Source organism: Anolis carolinensis, chromosome 3 (genome assembly GCF_035594765.1).
Source record: "Anolis carolinensis isolate JA03-04 chromosome 3, rAnoCar3.1.pri, whole genome shotgun sequence".
Lineage (NCBI taxonomy): Eukaryota > Metazoa > Chordata > Lepidosauria > Squamata > Dactyloidae > Anolis > Anolis carolinensis.
Window position 1 is genome coordinate 38,150,958 of NC_085843.1, and position 22,843 is coordinate 38,173,800.

Consider the following 22,843-nt stretch of genomic DNA (forward strand, 5'->3'; position numbering starts at 1 on the left):
GTGCATGTGGCAGGGCTCAGGCTGCATTGTTGTAGGTGGTCTGTGGTTTGATCTTCTCCACACTTGGATGTCATGGACTCCACTTTGTGGCCCCATTTCTTAAGGTTGGCTCTGCATCTCATGGTGCCAGAGCTCAGTCTATTTAATGCTTTCCAAGTCACACAGTCTTTTGTGTGCCCAGGAGGGGGTGTCTCATTCGGTATCAGCCATGGTTTGAGATTCTGGATTTTAGTCTGCCACTTTTGACCTCTTGCTTGCTTAGGTGTTACTGCAAGTTTCTCTGTACGTAGATCTTAGAAAAATTTTCACTGACATGAAAATGAAATTCTCATTGCATCATCCCATTTCTAGTACTATTGATAGGATCCTGAGTCTTATTGGTGATCCCACTGAAATAAGATCCACTGAATAAAATGCTGAACAATATATCAATATTTATTTAAATCCTATTAACTCAAAGTGTTGATTAGAGATGGGACTATCATAATGTGGAAAAGAACAACACAATAGTGAGAGCTAAGTTAATGAAACTACTAGTCTCAAATTGAAAAATGTGCCATAAAATCCATAGGGCATGCATCTGGCACATTTCTATTTTCAATATGAAAAAGAAAACTATCTTGAGAGGGTGATTATAGTGTTGAATTAGAACTGGACAGAATCAAGTTGAAATGTCTATTTGGTCATCTTCAGCTCTCTGTTATGAAAATAAGATAAAACATAACTAATAGAAATACAAATGCTTCATTCCTGTTTCACTGCAAACACATATGTAAGTTTCCCAGTTTGAATAGCCAGGACACAGTAAACCTGATAACCACCACCACATATGTTTGTGTGTGTATCTCTCTGTGTGTTTTTAGAAAGCAATTGAACAAATACAAGAAAGAATATTAGTGACTAAGTAGAATGTCTTATCTCCATGTAGATTAACACTGAATTGTTGAATTATTTTCATTCTGTAGTGGGTAAATCAGATGTCCAGCATGACATTGGTTCAGGGTTCATTGGAAGCATTGTAACTAACATCATCACATAATGAAAATGTCATGTAAAACTGACTTCAGTCCTCTACCTAAACACAGAAATCCACAGTTCTTTCCTATGAAAAGATTGTCCACATGGCTGCATAATGTGGATTAGATGCATTAGCACTGATTAAGTCATCTCTATTAATTAAATATAGGTCAATTAATCCTCTGCCACAACCCCTGAGAGAGTCTTTGCTTGCGGGTTAATGGGGATTTCTGTGTGGCAGGTCAGTATCTATTCAACGGACTGTCTGCACTATTAGACACTAGCTCTGTCCTGGGAGGTGTAATTCACCTGGAGAAGGAATGGATGAAGGAAAGCAGAATGTGAAAAGGAGTCTGCCTTATTCTGCACATTCTGATCTCAAGTGCTTTCTGAGCCAAACCTTTGAGTTGCAAGCATGCTGCAAGGACTGGCTTTCCCCATTAAGAACTCCCAAACGGATACCACAGGAGATGGTTCTGTTTCTTGCCTTCTAACTGTCTCTGCAAATTGGTTTCCATCCATTATACTTACCTTCTCAGTTACAGTCTCTCCTGTGGGTGGCATAGGCTTAAGTGTTAGTCAAATCATTTGCAGTTTATCTTCATATATATATATATATATATATATATATATATATATATATATATATATATAAAAAGGCTTCATTCATAATGGCAACATTGCATTCTGTTCTCCACTTTCTCTCATATTAGGTATCAACCTTTTAAGGTTAATATTTCACTGGAATCTGAGAGCAAAACATTTGACCTGAAAGGCCATATGATGCAGAAAATATATACATAGCTCCTTTGGAAAAGCAAGGGATTAAATATATGCAAAGAATGTAACCAATGCTATGCATACGTCGCTAAAAATCTCATGCAGTACATGATAGCTTCTCCCAAGTATTATATATTTCCTTTTAATCCTGTCCTTTCCTCAAATATGACCTTCTCTTATCCTCACAAAAACCTTGAGGTGGATTAGGATACAAGACGTCAGCTGACCCAATTTCTCCCTGAGACCCAAAGTCTCTCTAAACCCATTGCTTGAGTATTTTAGACTGGCTCTTGGTAAGTATGAGTGCATAGGAGTGCATCCTAAAATGACAGAATATTGTGGTTATATCTGGGCAAAATTAATGAACATCTGCATATTTTTGATGGTTTAATACCACTCCTTTCCTATCTCTTTTGCATTTTCAAGACTTCTTACAAATTGCATTTTCAACAAAATCAATATCTTTTATGTTCAAACTATTGCTTTCTTGACCAAATGTCCCTAAATGCAAAAAATTAAATAAAAACAAAAACATCACAGCTATTATTATTATTATTATTATTATTATTATTATTATTATTATTATTATTTCTTGCCCACCTTTTACTTAAAATATAGTTAAAGCACATAATCATTGTAAACATTCAATAAAATACACATATTAAAATCTATTTCTATAAAATACATTTTATAATACACAGAATGAAGGTTAAAACACAGAATGCAAGTTTAAAATTCATGATTAAAACTGGCTAGGTGGGCCTGTTGAAATAGACAGGTCTATAGGTGGATTTTATATTCTGACAGCTCATTGAGCTGTTAGAGGTCTTCTGGTGGGTTGTTCCACAGTCTTGTGCAGCCATTAAAAAGGTCCTCTGGGTGATGGTCGCTGGTTGGTTTTTGGCAGGCTGGAGTACTTCCTCCCCCCACCAAGGATCTAAGTGTTTAGGTGGATTGTATGGGAGAAGGCAATCCTGTAGGTAATGTGGACCCAAACCATGTAGGGCTTTAAAGGTCAAAACCAACATCTTGTGCTATGCCTTGAAACTAATTGACAACCAGTGGAGTCACTTTAGTATAGTTGTAATATACCTATACAGGATGTTCCTGTAACCAATTTGGCTGCCGTATTTTGAACCAACTGCAGTTTCTGAACTTAGTATTAAGATAGCCCAATGTAAAGAGAATTGCAGAAGTCCAACCTTGAGGTTACCAGCACATACACTACCATCTTCAGGTCCTCCAAATCTAGGAAAAGGCACAGCTGATAGTATGCACTCTTGGCTATTGCATTTACCTGGGCTGACATTTGGAGAGATGGATCCAGGAGCACTCCCAAGCTGTGACACAGTCTTTCAGGGGGAGTGCTACCCCATCCAGAACTGGTTGACACATCTCTGTCCCAAGGTTAGGACCCTTGATGGCAAGCACCTCTGTTTTGTCTGGATTCCTCATCCAGCCCATTTCCTCCTCAAGGCATTTATTCAGAGGAGACATGCTATCCTTAGCTCAGGCTGTTTTTTGAAGGCATGGAGAAATATATTTGGGTTTCATCTGCATATTGATAACATCCTGCCCCATGCCTCTGGATGATCTCTTCCAATGGCTTCATGTAAATATTAGAAAGCATTGGGGATAGAATGGCCCCTTTTGGAATGCTACATAACAGCTCCTTTTTTTGAGGACTAGCTATCCCCAAGCACCACCATCTGGAACCTGCCTGAGATGTATGACTGGAATCATTGCAGCACAGTGCCTCCAGTTCCCAAACCCTCCAGGCATTCCAGAAGGATACCATGGTCGATAGTATCAAAAGCCGTAAAACTGAAGATGTCTCCCTAATATGGTGTTTCACTTTGCTAAAACACTCTCTCATTTGTTGTGAAAAAAATGTGTGAGTCCATTAGTGCTGCCTTCCCATAGCAAATTTCACAGATACAACTTTCAAAACAGTAGTGGTCTGTTTAGAGATATAAATCTTCACTAATTTCATTTATAAAGGAAGAAAGGTGTAATTTTAGCAATTTTCTTCCCTCTGCAAGAAAGTCTGCATAGATTGTTAAAAACTGCATAGATTATGAAGACTAGTAGCAGCTTTGGACTTTTATTGAGAAAAATTCAGAAATGTCATTCTTTCACAGAAAAGAGCATTTTCTAAGCAGGTAAGTGATTGTTAAATGTAAAAAATGCTATAGTTAGGCAATTATGCTATAAAATTTGCATATCAATTTTATTTAGTTGCTTAGGAAGCAGTATTGTGGGTTCAACGTCACAATGGCATACTGGTGAAATGAAATCCAGTGTGCTATTGTGCAAAATTAATACAATCATCCTATGCTTTACCAAAAAGAATTTACAGTAATTCTATTTTATTAATATGATACAAGAGCTAATGAGGAAGGATGGGTGACAAATTTCTTCTATCTGAATTTTTATGCCAGTTGATCAATTTCACACCTGTCAGACCAATGAGCAAACTGGAACAGAGCTGCACATTAAAATCTGCACTTTCCCAAATGTAACACTGGAGTTCTTTATTTAAAATGTAACTGTTACGGAAAAATGTACACAAAAATCCGTATACTGTGGAAGGGTACATTTAAACATGTACTCGATAAGTAAAACTCAAGAAATACATTAATGTCAGCAACACTGTTTGCAATATGTGTGTGTGTGTGTGTGTGTGTGTGTGTGTGTATATATATATACATACACACACACACACATATATATATACACACACACACACATACAGTACACACACATATTAAAAATTCATATATTTGAGGAAAGTATACAATATTGCATATAATAAAGAAACATGCATGGAAATATCTAATTTTCTGAACTTTAAAGATATTGAACACTGAAACAGAATTTGAAGGATTAAAATTTAAGGTAGGGAAAGAAGCCAAATGGGATGAAACTGGAAGATGTGGCAACCCCTGCTAGTATCTCTATCTTCTATAGATCAGGGTTGAAAATATCTTTACCCGTGGATTAAAAGGGTATTTCTCAATCTTCTTAGAATAAGTATGTGAGAAAAAGAGGGAATACCTTTAAAATGAAGCTGTTCTCATGCAGCTTTAAAAGGTATTAAAAGTAATGTGGATAAAATAAGGGGGGAAATCAGACTTCTAAAGGTATCTGAATGTGTAGTTTAGCAACTAAGACTGTGAGCAATGATCCACTCACTATAAAGACTCCCTGTTGCAAAAGTCTGTCTTTTGTTGCATGTTCACATCCATGACCTTGGACATTATTATTCTCTCAGCTTTAGCCCCATTGTCTATCATAGAAATGTAGCAAAAACTGGCTTAATTTAGAGGGCAGTGGACAGAGCAGGACCAAGACATTTTGCTTCTTGAATTGAATGTCAATATGATACTTCTATGCATTCCCCAATGCCCTGAATTAAAGATAAAGGAGCTGATCTAAATCTAAAATCAACAGTGTCGATGGCACATCATTTTCCAGTGTCTCAGACTAGCCTGGGAGGTCAAAGGAAAAACCATGATACAAAACAGTCCTGTCCTCCAATTCAGTGCTTGAAGAAGGAACTGAGGTGGTTCCATTGCACTCTTCCTAATGACAGGGTAAGAAGACTGTCTTAATAGTTGATTGCTTTTTGCACAATAAAGTTTTAAGTTTTCTATGGTCTGTAATAATCAATGATATAAATCACTACTCCTATGGGTAACATTATGGTGTTCCAGTTAATTGTTAATTGTTACTTGACATGTTCTTACACAACCAGAGTAGTGGGGGACGTGAATTGTATTAGAGATTCAGGTTAGTTGGGCAATTGGAGTTAACTGGAGATCAAACAAATCTTTTAAAAATAGTTGTCTATTTTATTTTCATTTTTAACTCTTCCTGAATAAGACAGGCTAATGATACTACCGGGAAGATAAATAATTTATCAATGTGTTAACATAGAAGTGGGTTGAGACAAGATAGTTGCCTTGCTGCTCTAACCAGAATCACAGGGTGTGCACTTGAACTGGCTGGCTTGATGTAAGCAGTGAAATTTAAAAAGAAAGAAAGAAAGAAAGAAAGAAAGAAAGAAAGAAAGAAAGAAAGAAAGGAAGGAAGGAAGGAAGGAAGGAGAGTTTCTTCTTCCTGCTTTGAGGATAATACGTGTTCAAGACTTAGGTAAATTGTTTGAGGGAGGAAGGGGGAAGAGGGATTGAGTGAATGATGCCTCTGTGTGCCCACACAAAGTTTGCCACACACATATCTATATATATAAAAGAGTGATGGCATCACGGCGATGGACAAAACAACAAATCTACAGCCCCCCCAAACTCGAAAATTGGCAACGCAATCCATCATCCCCGCCTCCAGTAAGATACAACAAATTTACACATAAAACACTATCACAACACCAAAAAATGCCAAAACTAAGTACGCATGCGCAAAAACACCATGCTTCAAACCTTTATGGCGCTCGCGCGGCTCCAGTAAGATTTATATGACAAACACAATCACAGGGCCACAAACGGCCAAAAACTGCAACAGGCGATGTGCGCCTGCGCGCACCCCCCCATCCCTTCCCGCGCGCGCACACACACACCTCGCCTCAGAGCTGAAGGAAGGAAGGCAGGAAGGCCGATTCCTTGGTGGGCGCGGGATGGAGGAGGCCGCGCTGGGAGGGGCGGGCCTCACGTCGCTCTCTGCCCTCTCCCCCTCAATGTCCTCCCCCCCCTCAGGGCCCATGGAGGGCCCCGGTTGCCGTTCAGGCCCCCTCCTCCCGCCCCTCTCCCCTCCCCCCAATGCGAGGAAGGCCCCGCGGAGCCCCCCCCGCCTCACCCTCTCTCCTCCTCCCTTCTCGGTTCTTCTCGGAGGTCTTCAAGCTCTTCAAGGTGAGGGGGGAAGAGGAGGGCACGGCCCTCGAGCAGGCCTGGACCTCCCCTCGAGTGGTTTGGGGCGCCAACCCCCGCCCTTCCCGGCCTCAGGGCCCTTCCTTTTCCCCCTCACCCGGTTAAACGGCTGATGGGGAAAAGGAAAGAGCCTCAGGCCAGGAAGGGTGGAAGTTGGCGCCCAAAACAAGTCAAGGGAAGGCCCAAGTTGGCCCAGGCTGAGCTTCCCCCTTTTCTGTTGTTGTTATTGTTGTTGTTGTTCTCACCCACAAATTACAACCCCTCCAATGCCTCAGAAGCCCCCCTTTTTCCCCTCTCAAACCCTATCGCCCTCACCTTTCCCTTCCCTGTAATAATTATTAATATAATAACTGATCATCAGTTAAGAATGTCATAATCACCAATAATAATACTAATTTATTATTAGTATAATACTGATAATCATTCAAGAACATAATAATTCATAATAATAGTCAGTTCTTATTATTATAACACTGACAATCATTCAACAATGTATTAACAAATCGTAATAATAGAAAATTATTATTATTATTATAGTAATAATCATTCACAAATTAATAATTATTATTATAACATTGATAATCATTCAACAATATAATAACAACTAATAATAAGTAGTTATTATTTTTATCACAATGATAATCATTCAAGACTATAATAATTATTATTGTTATAACAGAAGGCGCCTCATATAATCCACTTCTAAACAAATAATATCACATTATAAATATACACTAGAATCTCACTTATCCAACATAAACAAGCCGGCAGAACGTTGCATAAATAAATATGTTGGATAATAAGAAGGGATTCAGGAAAACCAATTACACATCGAATTAGGTCATCATTATACAAATTAAACACCAAAACATCATGTTATACAACAAATTTGACACAAAAAGTAGTTCCATGCGCAGTAATGCTATGTAGTAATTACTGTATTTGCAAATTTACCACCAAAATATCACAATACATTAAAAACACTCACTCCAAAAACATTGACTATTAAAAGGCAGACTCCATTGCATAATCCAGAACATTGCATAAACGAATGTTGGGTGAGATTCTACTGTAATATGAAATAATTACTGTGGTACAATAATACACAACAATATCATCTCAGGACAGTAAATAAAGATCAACACTCTAAAAACACAGCTATTCCATCCAGGAAACAATCAGGGCCATCTAACACCTCCCACCAAAGGATTCCCCCCTTCACACAGGAAACCACCCACGCTTTGAACCTACAAGGCCATTCCGTACTCATCACTCTCTCATCTCAGCACAGTAAATAAACAACAACAGTCTGAAAACACACAAATTCCATCCAGGAAACAATCAGGACCACCTAGCACCTCCCAACAAAGCATTCCCCCCCCTCTAACACACGGAACCACCCAAGCTTTGAAACTACAAGGCCATTCCGTACTCTGGGGCCAATTTGCAATATATTAATATATATAATAATACAATACATATATAATACAATACATTGTATATACATATAATACTGCTAATAATATTATAATACACTACAATATAATACTAATAACAAAACAAAACAATATATATATATATATATATTACTACTAATATTGTGAAATAGTCGTATATGTTATAGCGTAATATCCTATCATATGTCTTTAATGTAATAAATGAATAAATAATACTGTATAATTTTTGTTGACGGTCACAACAAAAATAAAACCCAATGTAGATTGACCAACATCACTAAAAAAAAGCCACAGCAACGCGTGGCCGGGCACAGCTAGTAGTTACTATATAGCTTTTCTGAGAGTGAGTTGCAGGAAGTCCAAGCAGGATAGTCCACTTATTTATTTATTTATTTATTTATTTATTCACCATATTTATACCCTGTCTTTCTCAACCCTAGAGGGGACTCAAGACAGCTTTACACATAGGCAACTATCTGATGCCTTAAAACAATGTACAATTAAAATAAACATTTTAAAATAGAATTTAAAACACATCAAAACATTTTAAAACATTACATTCACTATTAACCACGCTATCCACAATTGTAATCTGGACCATTCCAGTATCTATCTATTGCACTACAGTTGTTCTCCAAAGGCTTGATCTTAAAGTCATATTTTCACTCTCTTTTGGAAGGTCAGGCGGGAGGGGGCTGATCTAATATCCCTGGGGAAGGAATTCCACAGCAGAGGGGCCACCACTGAGAAAGCTCTGTCTCTCATCCCCACCAGCCAGTGATCGGAAATATATGTAACTACACGGTGTATCTCTGAATATTTCAATATTGCAGTAATAACAGTGATTGTAACATTTTAGTAACAAATAACATGACAAATTTCTTCCTGGGCTTCATTAAACTTGGATGATCACTCCTGTATTTACCAGCAGCTTATGATCAGTGGCAGGGGAGTGGGTCATTCTGCCACTGCTGTGGCCATAGATTATACAGAAGTTCTTCAGATAATCAGGTGAAGCTTATCTTAATATTGTATCCCCTGCCACAACTCAGGGCAGCAGCCCATGTGGAATACATAGATTTCCTTCTTCAACTGCCATCCTTGAACTCCAGGATCTGTTTCCTGAGCTCCACATCTAATTCTTTCCAGTCTATTTATTTGCTTAATTTATCTTACTTAGGAAAATCCTATTGAGATGATTACCTCGAAGAGTTGAAATCAAATCTAGAAATTATGAACTTGCTATACCCATGATGCTAAAGTCCTATCCAGGTCTCCTTCTGGGTGACATAAGTTTATTTCAGTAACAAGTAATTTAACAAATTTCATTCTGTGTTTTGGAACACTTGATGACCTGCCCTGCATTCACAGGCAGTTTACCAGCTTCTATTAGGGAAGCCTCGAAAAATGAATAAAAGTGTGTGCATGCACGCACACACAGATACACTCAGAATAGAAAAAGTAATTTTCTATTCTGAGGGCTCCAGAACACAATTTATTTCTAGAATTCCTTTATGATACAAAAAAGCAGAGAACCACCACACCTTTAACTTGACTCCACATCTAAAGGGATAACTATGCTAGATTGTACAGAATCTTTAAAACCATTTTTTAAAAAGAAGGAGAAGGAGGTCTTTCTGAAACATTAAAGACTGTCAGATTCTTTACCACTGTTATCCTGACCTCATGCCTGAAATCTTCCCTGTGTAGTTTTTGCTCAAGCAGAAGCAGAAAAAGAAAAAGAAAGCAGCACTAACATTTAGCTAGCTGTGCATTGAGTTAATCTGCAAAACACACACACACACAATGAATCTTGGGTTTCCATTTCGATCTTGAGAACTGAAAGAACAGACATTTTCACAGTAGTTTGGCCAGCTATATTTCTCACCCCATTCCCCTCTCCAAAAAATCCCAATCCAAGACATTTGAGAGACCAATAGAGTGCCTGACAGGCTGTTTTCATAGTCGGGAAGAATGGTAGCTTTCCTGACAACTTCAAAATACCATCCTTTTCCTAAGGAGACTTCCATGTAAATGTGTGTAAAGCTGTAGCTCATCTTTAATAATGCTACTTTTAAAAATAAATCATGTTTTATGGATCTAAACTTAGCCTCTCCAGATAAGTGAGTCCCAGGGCTGGTGATGATTAATATGCAGTGCTGGAGCACAGCCCAGCGGGGCCTGATTAATAGAGATGACATCATGACGTTTAAACATTCTATTAATGCCCAGGCCTGTGACAAATGGAAAAACTAGGCATGGATTCCAAGGCCATTTGCATAGGCAAAGCGAGGACTCTTAAAGCAGCAGTCTCACTCCTTGTCAAAGACAGGCTGGCCTGTGGATGACTGTCTCCAAGTGCCACCTCACTAATTTAGAAGCCTTTTGATATTGCCGCCATACCACATTACTTTCAAGAAACAGAGCATCTATCTGTCATGGAGGGATGAAAAGTCACTTTTGGAAGGAAGTGCCTCAAGCTCATGGTTTTAGCAGAACTTGGGATAGCTACTTTATGAATTGTAGCTTTCAGAATCCTCCATCTATCAGGATCACAGTCAGGGGTTCCTTGGAACTATAATAAAAAAGTAACTTTCCCATGCTCTGGTTCTAGTGCATAATTAGATGTGCGGAAGCAACTCAGAATAAAAGAAAAGACAATTGATTCCATTACAAGGAATGCAGTAATCATGTGATATTGGGGGAAAAGTGAATCTACCCCATGTTATTATTTTACTACTACCCCTACTATTACTACCACTATATGTTTTTCAAAGATCTCAGGGTGGCTTACAAAAAAGCAACAAAACAATTTTGGAAAAATGAAATAATTATAAAACTAATTATGTAAACATATTGAACATCCACAATACATTTTAAAAGATTCAAACACTTTAATAATAAGTTGGTTGAATTAATGAGGCCCAATGCTTTAGTGAAGAAGCAAGTTTCAACTTGGTCCTTAAATGACCTGAGAGTTAGTGCCAGTTGGGTCTCCAGTTGGTGTAGCATAACTAAGAAGGCCCTCTCTCATGTCCTAACACAGTGCATTGATATCACTATAACAAAGAACTGGGCACCACAATTGAAGGGAGATGTTGACAAGCTGGAAAGTTTCCAGAGGAGGGTGACTAAAATGATCAAAGGTCTGTAGAACAAGCCCAATGAGGAGCAGCTTAAAGAGCTAGGCATGTTTAGCCTGCAGAAGAGAAGGCTGAGAGGAGACATGATAGCCATGTACAAATATGTGAGGGGAGGGAGCAAGCTTGCTTGCTGCTGCCCTGGAGACTAGGACACGGAGCAATGGCTTCAAACTACAGGAAAGGAGATTTCACCTGAACATCAGGAAGAAGTTCCTCACTGTGAGGGCTGTTCGGCAGTGGAACTCTCTGCCTCGGACTGTGGTGGAGGCTCCTTCTTTGGAGGCTTTTAAGCAGAGGCTGGATGGCCACCTGTCGGGGGTGCTTTGAATGAGATTTTCCTGCTTCTTGGCAGGGGGTTGGACTGGATGGCCTGTGAAGTCTCTTCCAACTCTACGATTCTATGATTCTATGATTCTATGAACTGGTACTTTGGAGTCTCATTTTGAACAAAAAAAAATCTTTAAGTGAGGGCAAAAAATGTAAGTTGTATTTAATTTGAAATTGCTATAGTCCTTCACTATATTTTTCAGGTTTAATTATATATATATATATATATATATATATATATATATATATATATATTAAATCTAGTCATTCTAAAACTCTACTTTTTGTTTCCCTCTATTTTTCCAGTTTGATTATGCCCTCAAATAATCTAAATAATACATCTGGGGATGAAGACAGTTGAATAATGCAGTTTTGTTGCATATAGCTTTTTCCTGTCCTAAGAGAGTTTTGTGAATAAAAAAATGTGTCTGGGAGAAGGATTTTGATAACAGAGCTTGGAAATTCATTTTGAAAGTTTATTTTCACAGTTGTGAAATGAAATATATGGTCCAAAAAGATGAGTCAAGAACTTTCCTTACACAGAAAAAATACAGACAATCACATGATCACAGACAGAGCTAGGAGGCTGATTTATATCCCTTGGGATATCTATCCTCTAGACTGTTCCACTATTTTATGTCCCTGCTCCCCGTGGTTTTATTCATATGTCTTTCTCACCGAGTTTTAACTTAGTGTTCATGTGGCCTGCCCTGGTTTTTATTGCTTTTTTCTGAATTTTGGGTTGTAATGTATGTTATTATTTATTGTATTGTTAAATTGTGTTATGATATGTTGTTTTATATTCTGTCATATTGTATGGTTTTGGACATGGCCCCATGTAAGCCGCCCCGAGTCCCCGTTGAGGAGATGGTGGCGGGGTATAAATAAAGTATTATTATTATTATTATTATTATTATTATTATTATTATATTAAAACTTCATATATACCCTACCCTCTCTCCCCAGAGAGACACAGGGTGGTTTTCAAAGTATAGCAAAAATTGGCAAACATTCAATGACAGGAGCAAATAAACAACAGTCATAACGAAACATGAAATAAACTCAAGTAAATATAACTTATAATCTTCACGTACTGTAGTTGCAGAGTTACATTGAATAAAGTGGATATGCGGAAAATCCACCCAATTGAGTGGTGAGTCCATGTTATTTTGGCTATATGACATGGTATAAGTGAAAAATCATTTTTAAAAAATCATCATGTTGACTGGGCCCAATTCTGACATTTAATTTAAAAAGTTACATTCTTATCCCTGAACCTATTTTTCATCTTAGGGTCACACTAGAGGCAACATATGGAAGAAGCTCTGGAATGGCAGTGAGGGAAGGGATTTTATTCAGCACATACTGCCAGGTTTTGTTTCCTTCTTCCTAGGCTTGGGCAGTGGCAGCTTGGATGGAGAAAGGGTTATCTGCTTCTGGATCTAGGCTTGTTGGAAGTGTGCTTGCTTCATCGCCTCTCCTTCTAAGACCAAGTCAGTGAAAGTTGTGTTCATTGGCCACTACAACCATTTATAAAACTTCTGAAAGAAAATGAAGAGATATTTTGTGACATTTTCTAGAAAGCAGATATGCTGTATTTTAATGTTGTGTTTAAGGAAATCCAAACATATCTTTTCTGTCTCTCCTTTTCATAACAATAAAACATTGCCAGGCTGGTGTGCCCCTTTGAGATAACAACCTTTTTAACTGAACAGAAAGCACATAGTTGCATTCTTGCCTGAAGTCCTACAATGACTCTTATATATACTTCTTCCAATTGGTCTCTTGGAATAATATAAATTCTGCTACTTAGTTCAGAGAGAGATTCCTGCTTCTAACCAGTGTCTACCGTTCTGGCTAGAAATCCTTATAACATCAAGGAACATAAATAATTTTACTCTGACCTTGAAGTTTTATTCCATCTTTTCCTGATGCACTCAGCCCTCTATAGCCATAGATCTTTCATTCACAGATCCAGCCATTTAAAATTTGAAAATATTTTTAAAAGTCTAAAAGCAAGCCTTGATTTAGCCATTTTATATGAAGGATATCATCTTACTATGCCTTTGAATATAATGGCATTTCAGCATCCATGGATGTTGTTATCTAAGGCGAGAGGGAGTCCCTTTCTTTGCTGTGCTTTGCAAAATGTGGCTGCTTCTCTTTCTCCTCTGCATCTCTCCCATCTTCTTTCTTACACTTGGAAGAATTTGACTAATTTTAATCAGAGTAGCCAATTATTGCCTTCTACATGTTGTTGCTTACAAATTCTAGCAACGCATCTTCTTTCTTACACCTGGAAGAACAAATGTGATTCTTCCTCTAAATTGGAATAGCCAACTATTACCTTCTACATGTTGGTTGCAACTTCGGGCAACTCTCATCATTGCCTGTGTGCTGTCTACTAGAGATGTGCATGAAAATTTTCCTTCGTTTCCTTCATGCTATCATTTTGTTTCGACCGTTGGTCTACACAAAACCAATGATGACATTTTCGTAGGAAACAAGAGGTGACATGAAAATGAAAGCTGCATAGTCATCATGCTTCCTTTTGTTTTATTTTCATTTTGGCACCATAACAATAAGCAGATACTGACAGAGGGCTGCTTCCCCATTACAGCTGATGTGTACCAATGAGTGTTAATAATAATTTTAATATAAATAACAATAGTTGCTCTGGTACCCTAAGCTAAGTCTGAGAGAGATCTGCTTCCCCATTACATCTGATGTGTACTAATGGGTGCTAATAATATTAATATTAATAACAATAGTTATTCTGGGACCCTAAGCTGAATCTGAGAGAGGAATGCTTCCCCAATACATCTGATGTGTACTAATGGCTGTTAATATTAATATTAATAACAATAGTTATTCTGGGACCCTAAGCTGAGTCTAAGAGAGGGCTGCTTCCCCATGACAGCTGATGTGTGTCAATTGGTGTTAATCATAATTATGATATTAATAACAATAGTACTCTGGGGAAGACCCAAACGTTTTAAAAGTTGGTGGGCTAAAAGGGGTCGAAATGCCCTCTGTGTGTGGCAATTTTCACCTTTCTAGCCCAAAATCTGAATGTGTAGGGGAGGTGAGTTTCAGAAGCCTTCCCATTGCAGCCAATGGTCCAACATTTTTTCATTTTTTCGTAAGCCAGACAAAAAATCTATTCGTATAGGCACCCCATTTTTGTTAGTAGGAACAAATATGAAAATGAGATTAAATGAATGAGTCTACACAAAATGAACAGCAATCCAATACAAAAACACAACACTACTGTCTACAGTTAATAAAAATTGCAATCTAGCAGCTCAAGGACTACAGTTCTCTATGCCAAATTATTCTCATCATCATTATGAAAACCACCATCATTCCACAGAGTTGAATGCGTTCCAATGAATTTATAAGTCTACCCCTGCCTGGGATTGAGAAGGAATGTAGAATTATCAGCTAGTGCTTACAAACAGCAGCAGAAAGCTCAGAGGAACATTCCTGTTATCCTAATTATTGACCAAAGGTAATAAGGGTCCTTCCTATATTCGTGGTAGGATAATGCTTTGTGGATGAGAAATGACTTTGGAAAACATGGGGCTCTAAAGTGAACATCCAAGGGTTAACATTAAAATCTTCTTCCCTGAAATATTTGACCTAAATGTATGACTACACAACCATAATCTATAACAAAAACATATCAGGAATTAAAATAGCAAAAACTTAGAAAGCAACTAAAAATAAAAATAAAATCTTTTTAAAGATAACACTGGCCTGGATATATAGCATCTTTTACAGCAAACCAGATGGATTGCCAAAGGCCTGCATGAATAAAAAGGTGTTTGCCTTCTGGGAAGAATAGAAAGGAAAGGCAGCATAACTATGGAAGTTAGGAGCTTGGGATCAGCCTTTGAGAAAGTGATGGGACTATGATAAAAATTTCAAAGGATTGGCATTTTCATGTGGGAGAAAGTTAACAGATCCCATTTTCCATATTCATATCAGAATTCTTGTTATTCACTCATACATACAAGTTGGAATCATACCATGCTACCAGATCATATGAATCTAGGATCACACTATTGTTAGGATGAAATCTGGGTTATATTATAAGAAGGTTCTTTACTTTGATATGGAATTGAACTATTTGATTTTAAGGAACACCTCCATGAAGCCATTGTAATTATATTCTGAGGATTGATAGTATTGAAGGTACTGCTTTCACTCCAGATCAAGTTGAAATCTATAGAAGAAAATTGCAAGATCATATTCTGTCCCCTTTCTGCACTTCCCAAGGGTTTTCCAGGCATTATAATCTTTCATAATTATGTGTGAATTCTACATAAGATTGTCAACATTTTGGTACATTTTTTAAAAGTATGAAGCCTGTATTTGTAGTGAGGTTTATTCCAAGACCCCTACCAGATGATTTCTGGCCTCTCTAGGTCCTCCAGTGCTTTTCTATTGTAAGCTTCTGGTCCATCTATAGTGAAAACATAGAGTTTGCTACTCAGTTTCCCCAAAAATAAGACAGGGTCTTATATTAATTTTTGCTCCAAAAGATGTGTTAGTGCTTGTTTTCAGGGGTAATCTTATTTTTTAAAATGAACTATATATAGGGCTTATTTTTGAAATAGGATTTTATTTCGAACATCCTCAGAAATGCTGAAAATTCATGATAGGTCTTATTTTTGGGGTAAGTCTTGTTTTGGGGAAAAACAGGGTATTTGCCCCAGTTTCAGTTATCCATGTGAAATCTTGACACACATCGCCAGAAGTTATAGGGGTTGTTCTGCAAGTAAAAGAAGGGCTTGTATCATTCTTGTGCTGTATGAAACACATTGGCCCACAACCAATATGGTTGTCAACAAATCATTCTGCTTCAAAAATTGTATGTGATTTTGTATAACAAGACTGCATTGCAAGGAGATCCATTTCCCCCCCCCCCCCCAGTTGAGGGATATCATGTGGCATACTTAAGGCGCTTCCACACAGTCATATAACCCAGAATACCAAGGCAGATAATCCACAATATCTGCTTTGAACTGAGTTATCTGAGTCCACACTGCCATATAATCCAGTTCAATGTGGATTTTAGACAGATGTGTGGAAGGAACCTTAGTTAACCCAAAATATAACTTACTTGAAACAATTCATTGCAGAACGAGTGTCTTTTGTCTTTAGAAAGTGAATCACTCTCACATTAAACGCAACAGGAAATGTCAATTAATCACAATGAAACAAAAGCTTAAACTGAGTTTCTAGTCCCAGCTAGAGTAAATCCATTAAAACAATGGACATTTATTTAGTACATCAACATGGATTCAATTGTTCTATTTTAGTTAGGGCTAGCAATTATATTTAAGCCATAAAAGCAAGACAGTATTATTACTTTTACTAGCATTCTAATGAAGCAACTTGTACAAAGAAATAGTATTTCATATTATTATATGATGATGTTAAATAACAAATAGATATGAGAAAAAATGTAGCAATTGTATTCCCCATTGCTGTGTATTTTACAAAAATACACTAAAGAAAATGCATAAATATTCTTCCAAGACAAATGTGTCCCTCCATATCTGCCATCTTTTCTCTTATTGAAGTTTCCACATGAACTACACAAGGATGAATAATGTCAGAATTGAAATCCCTCATTTCCTACAGCAGTCATGTTGTCTGAAGCTGATTCTAGTCTTCCCTCAGAGTAAAGACAAATTCAAACTCTTGATTCCTTGCTTCAACCAACTGCCGCACCTGAAGACTGTGCAGCAGTAATGAAGCCACCATGGAGAATTGGTGCCTGGATCCTGACAGTTTGATAAGGTGTTCATGACAATATAATGGGATTTTGGCGAAACTTGATATTTGATGCTTGTAACTAGCATACAACAGGGACACTTGAAGCTAGGCAAATTGATTTTGGAATTATTTGCTAGAGGAGGATTTTTGTCTTTGTTTTTGTCTTCTATTTGGTCCCACAATATATATAAAAGGATTAAAAAATCCCCTCCTTGAAATTTAGTTTCAAGAGACACAATGCTGGACACATGCCAGAGAGGCAAAGGAAAACAGCCCCATACATTGTTAAAATGTAGAAAACCAGGAAAAAACTTTCATGCACAGAGAAGGTCTCAGAAGAAACAGTGAATGCTATTGGCAAAGCTGGGACCAAAGCACCTTCTTTGTAAAAGTAAAAACTACAGGAAACTCAGGCCCCTTCCACACAGCTGAATAAAATCCCACATTTTCTTCTTTGAACTGGAATATATGACAGTGGGGACTCAGATATCCGAGTACAATGCAGATATTGTGGCATTTTCTGCCTTGATATTCTGGATTATATGGCTGTGTGGAAGGGCCCTAAGAAAGTTGTCAGTATTGTGAAGGATTGTGATTCATGAACAACTACTGCTTTCAACACCAACCAAGAGCAGAGAGAGCTTGGAGAAAATATTGGTTAAACAAAAATATTCTTCTTTCTTTTAATAGTATATGGGGTATTTATTTCCCTCAGAAACAAGACTAGGCTACAATGCGAGTTTTGCAGCATTCTCACATGAATACCTGTGAACAGTTTCCTCAGATTTTATCCAAGAGGCATATATAGTTTATTAAAACAAACAAACAAAATTGGCCAGGGCAAAAACTGTTTTTGCCATGTTTTGGTAAAGCATGATATGTCAAAACAGCAGTGATATGCTTATATTTTCAATTAGCCTAACCCCATGTTGAATACTGTGGACTTCATTTGGTTCCACATAAGTGCATTATGTTAGTAGTTATTGATACATGAGCCCTTCTCAGATGTTTTCGTGTGGTTAAACATAGTGTGGAGATAGGTCCTGCGGCATTGGGGTTCCCCCATAAAACACTTATTCATTGCAAATGCATAAGAAGAAACAGTATAGGGAAAAGCTTGCTGCTGCATTGCCACTTCTTGTACTTATATATTTTCATTTAACTCTGCAATACGATCTGAAAACATCTGAATAACACTTTGGGAATGCTCAAAAGTAATAGGGAAAAGTGCAAAGAGATGTATTGTCACTTGAGATTAGGGACAAAGAGATGAACAGTATGAACCCTGTATCTGCTGGGCATATATTCCAAGAAGCACATACATCCATAGATATCTGGAACTGCAGATAGTAGCAAACCATATGCTTGGTTCAGAAGCATGCCACAGAATAGCACTCAAGGACCTAGAGAAGTCCACAAACACTTCTGGGGGGTAATTTAAAATAATGGTCGGCTTTAAACAAATGGGTGGCACTGGCCACTACCAGCATTGTGTACTAAAGAAAAAACAAATTATCTGATGGTTTTTGAGAATTCTATCTTTATCTATCTATCTATCTATCTATCTATCTATCTATCTATCTATCTATCTATCTATCTATCATCTATCTAGATAAATAAAACATTTAGATAGCTCTCTAAAACTCATTTTAAGTTTGACTCCACGCATCAGCTACTATGTGGATATTTTCATTTATTTGTTGCATTTTCTTTCAATCCTATCTTTCCTTGCAGGAGCAGATATAGCTTATCCTACCTGTCTCAATGGTATTTTAACATACAATCCTGCCAAGTGGGTGAAGCTAACAGATGGTGCCTGACCCAAATCAATCCAGTTAGCTTATAATTGAGGTTGATATCACCAGATATCTCATGGTTCCTTCTCAAGAGACACATTGGAGGAAACGTTTAAAAAATAAAAGTTTTTTTACATGAAATCATCATCATTATCACCATCACCATCATCACCATCATAATTGGATTTCACACATCCTCATTCTGCCACCAGATGTCACCTAATGGAAAATCCAAGGTGAATGTTGATGGTTTTGTTTGGGGAAAACATCTGGTGGATCTAATGGAAAGTTGTGAAGAAATAATATCAGGGTATTTCCTACTCACTTACTTAGTATATTCAAGTCCAATGGTGGTTGGTACTTTGTTTGTCAGTGGGATGACAAGTGTACTCTTGGTTTTCATGAAGACTCTAAAATAGATTCAGTACCTTGGATAGTTATTTTCAAGTTTGGTCTAAAATCTGCAGCAGATTCACCAATCCACTGACATGGGAGCCAGAAACCTCAACTGTTCAGGCCAGGTGGCAGCTTCATTCCTAAATGTATTCTAAATTGTAAGCACAGGTAATGAAATTTCAAAAATATTCATTTTTCATTGTCAAAGGACAGCTCTTGTTGTATGCCACATTAAAGAGGCAGGGCCTCTACAGCTTTGGGACTAATGGGAAGAATAAAAGAAGCACTTCTAGGTTTCAAAATACTATACTTTCATTTTTTGCCAGAAGCATGAATAAATAGTTGGGTTATGTCATATTCTAAGGAGCTAGGACAATTCTGGGTTTAATCTATTCAACTCTTTTTTTTCCAGAAGATTTTAATAAAGGATTATTGGTAAAGACAGCTTTGTGTGGTCCTTTTTCACATATTAAAAAGCCCCCAACTGGGCAAGCTTCAAGGCCAAAACTGGACCTGCACTTGCCAAAAGTTCTAGAAAACATGACATTGACTTTAATTGTGTGAGTGAAATTAAAGTGTATATGATTTATTTATAGAATATATTGATTTATTTCAAACATTTATAAACTGCCCTTTAATCCAACACTTCCAAGCCATTTTTAAAGAATTATAGAAACACCATAAAAACAATCACAGAAGTAACTGGGATAGTGTGATTAAAAACTGAGATTAGAAGCCACAGAGAATGAAAGGATCTTTGTGTGGTGCCTGAAAAGCATTAGCATAAGTGTGAGGCAAGATTCCCCATGGAGAGAGTAACACAAGCAAAGTAGAACTGGCATACTCTCCTTTATTTCAGTTTCTTCAGAACAAAAAGAAAAAGATCTCATATATAAAGCTAGAGTCTGCCGCAGTCTCTTTTTGCCTGATTCTACAGAGAAGAGCTGCCCTTTGTCATCTATCCGCAATGTTGGGTTGAGTACAATCTGCTTAAGCACTTTTAACTCTGGAGCAATTGAAGTAAATTGAGGACAATGCAGGAAAGAGAGAGGAAAGAGGAGGAACTGGAACATTCTAACAAGCATTTGAAACATCAGCAGAACAGTGGATTATTGGGACTGTCCTTACCAAATCAGGAAATTGGAGATTATGGACCCCCTCACATGGGGCATTTTTGCCCTATTTTGCCATTTTTATTCATGACTTGGATGGGGTCTGCTGCGCGCCATCACATGACATGGTATTCCTCCTAAAGTGGGGTGGAAGCACTTCCTCCACCACTATGGGGAGGAAAGTGATGTTGGGTAGCTCCAACGGAGCTACCTGGACTTTTCTACCCTTTTTGCCATGTGATGGCAGGGCAACACACATTGCTGCCATTTCTGCCATCTCATGTGGGAGAGAAAGGGTTCCAATGCACCCTGTCTTTACTGTGTGATGAGGGGAGGAGGGAGGGAGTGCAAACCTCGAGCCACCCCATGCACCTTCCCTTTAGCGGCACAACGGCATGGCCCAAAAGGGCTCTGTGAAGGTAGATTATCCCTTTTTTCCACCATATTTGCACTGAAATAGGAATCTTTGGTACTAACTGATGCTTTCTTTCCAGCACAGACTAAAGTGCTGAGAAAAATTTATTTACCCAGGATTATAGAGGGGGATCAGGCTAGAATAATCCTTCCCAACCACTATATTCCAAGTGCACCTCCACTAGGCATTTTTTTTATTTTTTATTACGTGTCAAAAGCATTGCATAATAAATAAGTTTAAATGTGATGAAATAAAGGAATCATAAGCAGCTAAATAGTTTTATACCAAAAGCGGGCAACAGCGACCGCATTGTCCGTAGCTTTAAACAACTCCTCCTCTGTACATGAGGCAGGACATTGTGGGCGAGCATACAGATGAGGAGTAGTTTCCTCCAGGTAGTGCCATCTTGCCAAGTTGTCTTTTGATCTGCCCACTGCACTTCTGAGTCTATTTAGGGACTTCCAAGTTGCCCATTCTTGGTTTGCCCCTGGAGGCAGACCCTCATGGGGGGCCATCCAGTTGGGATTGCCTGGTTTAGCTGCCCAGAGGGATACTCTTGATGTTGATGGAGGAATATTAAGAGGAGTGGTGGTTCTCATGAAGCTTTTCCTTGATTTGAATCTACAGTTGTGAGAGGAGGCTGATAGGCATGCAGTGGATGGCTTTCACAATGTTCGACCTTATTTCTCTCACATTTAGCGCAACTTCCCATCGCACATCAGGGGGGCAATGCCAGCTAACTTGAAGAGTTTATCAACAGGTGCAGGTTTAATGCATCCTGTGATTATTCTGCATGTTTTATTCAGTGCTATGTCCATCTGCTTCACATGGGCAGACTTGTGCCAGACAGGACAGGTGTACTTAGCAGTTGAGTAAGACAAGGCCAGGGCTGATGTTCTTACTAACTGTGGGTCTGCACCCCAGGCACTGCCAGTAAGTTTCCGCAGGATGTTGTTGCATGCAGCTACTTTGTGCTTGGTGTTCATGCAGTGTTTCCTATATGGTAGTGTTCAAGATATTTAGGATAGAAACAGTGCTCGAGCTCTTGGCCTTCCCAAATAATTTTCAATTCACTAAGCAGTTATGCATATTCTTTTAAAATATACACAATAAGTGCATTCATGTTTTGTTATCATCTGTTTTGTCTCTGATGTGACTTAGTTGAAATAGAAATATTGAACCAGGCATAGGATAGGATTTTTGTTATATATATATTTTATGCTAGACAGAGATCCAAACTCCATTGTAACTGCTTTTTGGATCATATCCTCCAGGTAAACATTTTTCTACTCTCCTGCTTTCAATTTTCCATCTGGACATACTCTTGATCTCTGAGACAACATTGTTTTTTTATGCATAGGTAATTGTGGCTTCTCTTCCAGATTCCTTCCTTGGTTAGACACTGATGTTTTGTAAAGATTAACATGTGATCACTGCACACATTTCCATAGTGGACCTTTGCAAATTCCAGCTGTCATTTCTTTGCTTTTATACTGACTATAGTTTCATTAGATCTTGGATAAAAAGGAGACTCAAGGTGTCACAAAAGGCAGAGCTTGCTATGCTGTCCCAATGATATCAATGAGAGTTTTGTTTTTGACTTTGGTAGGAGCAGACTCGCACTGAGATATGGAGACTGAACTCAACGGGTGGCTTGTTTTAATTTGTTCTCCTGAGCACACACTCTTTCTTTGATGGCATTATTACCTGACAGATGTCGCTGAATGAGA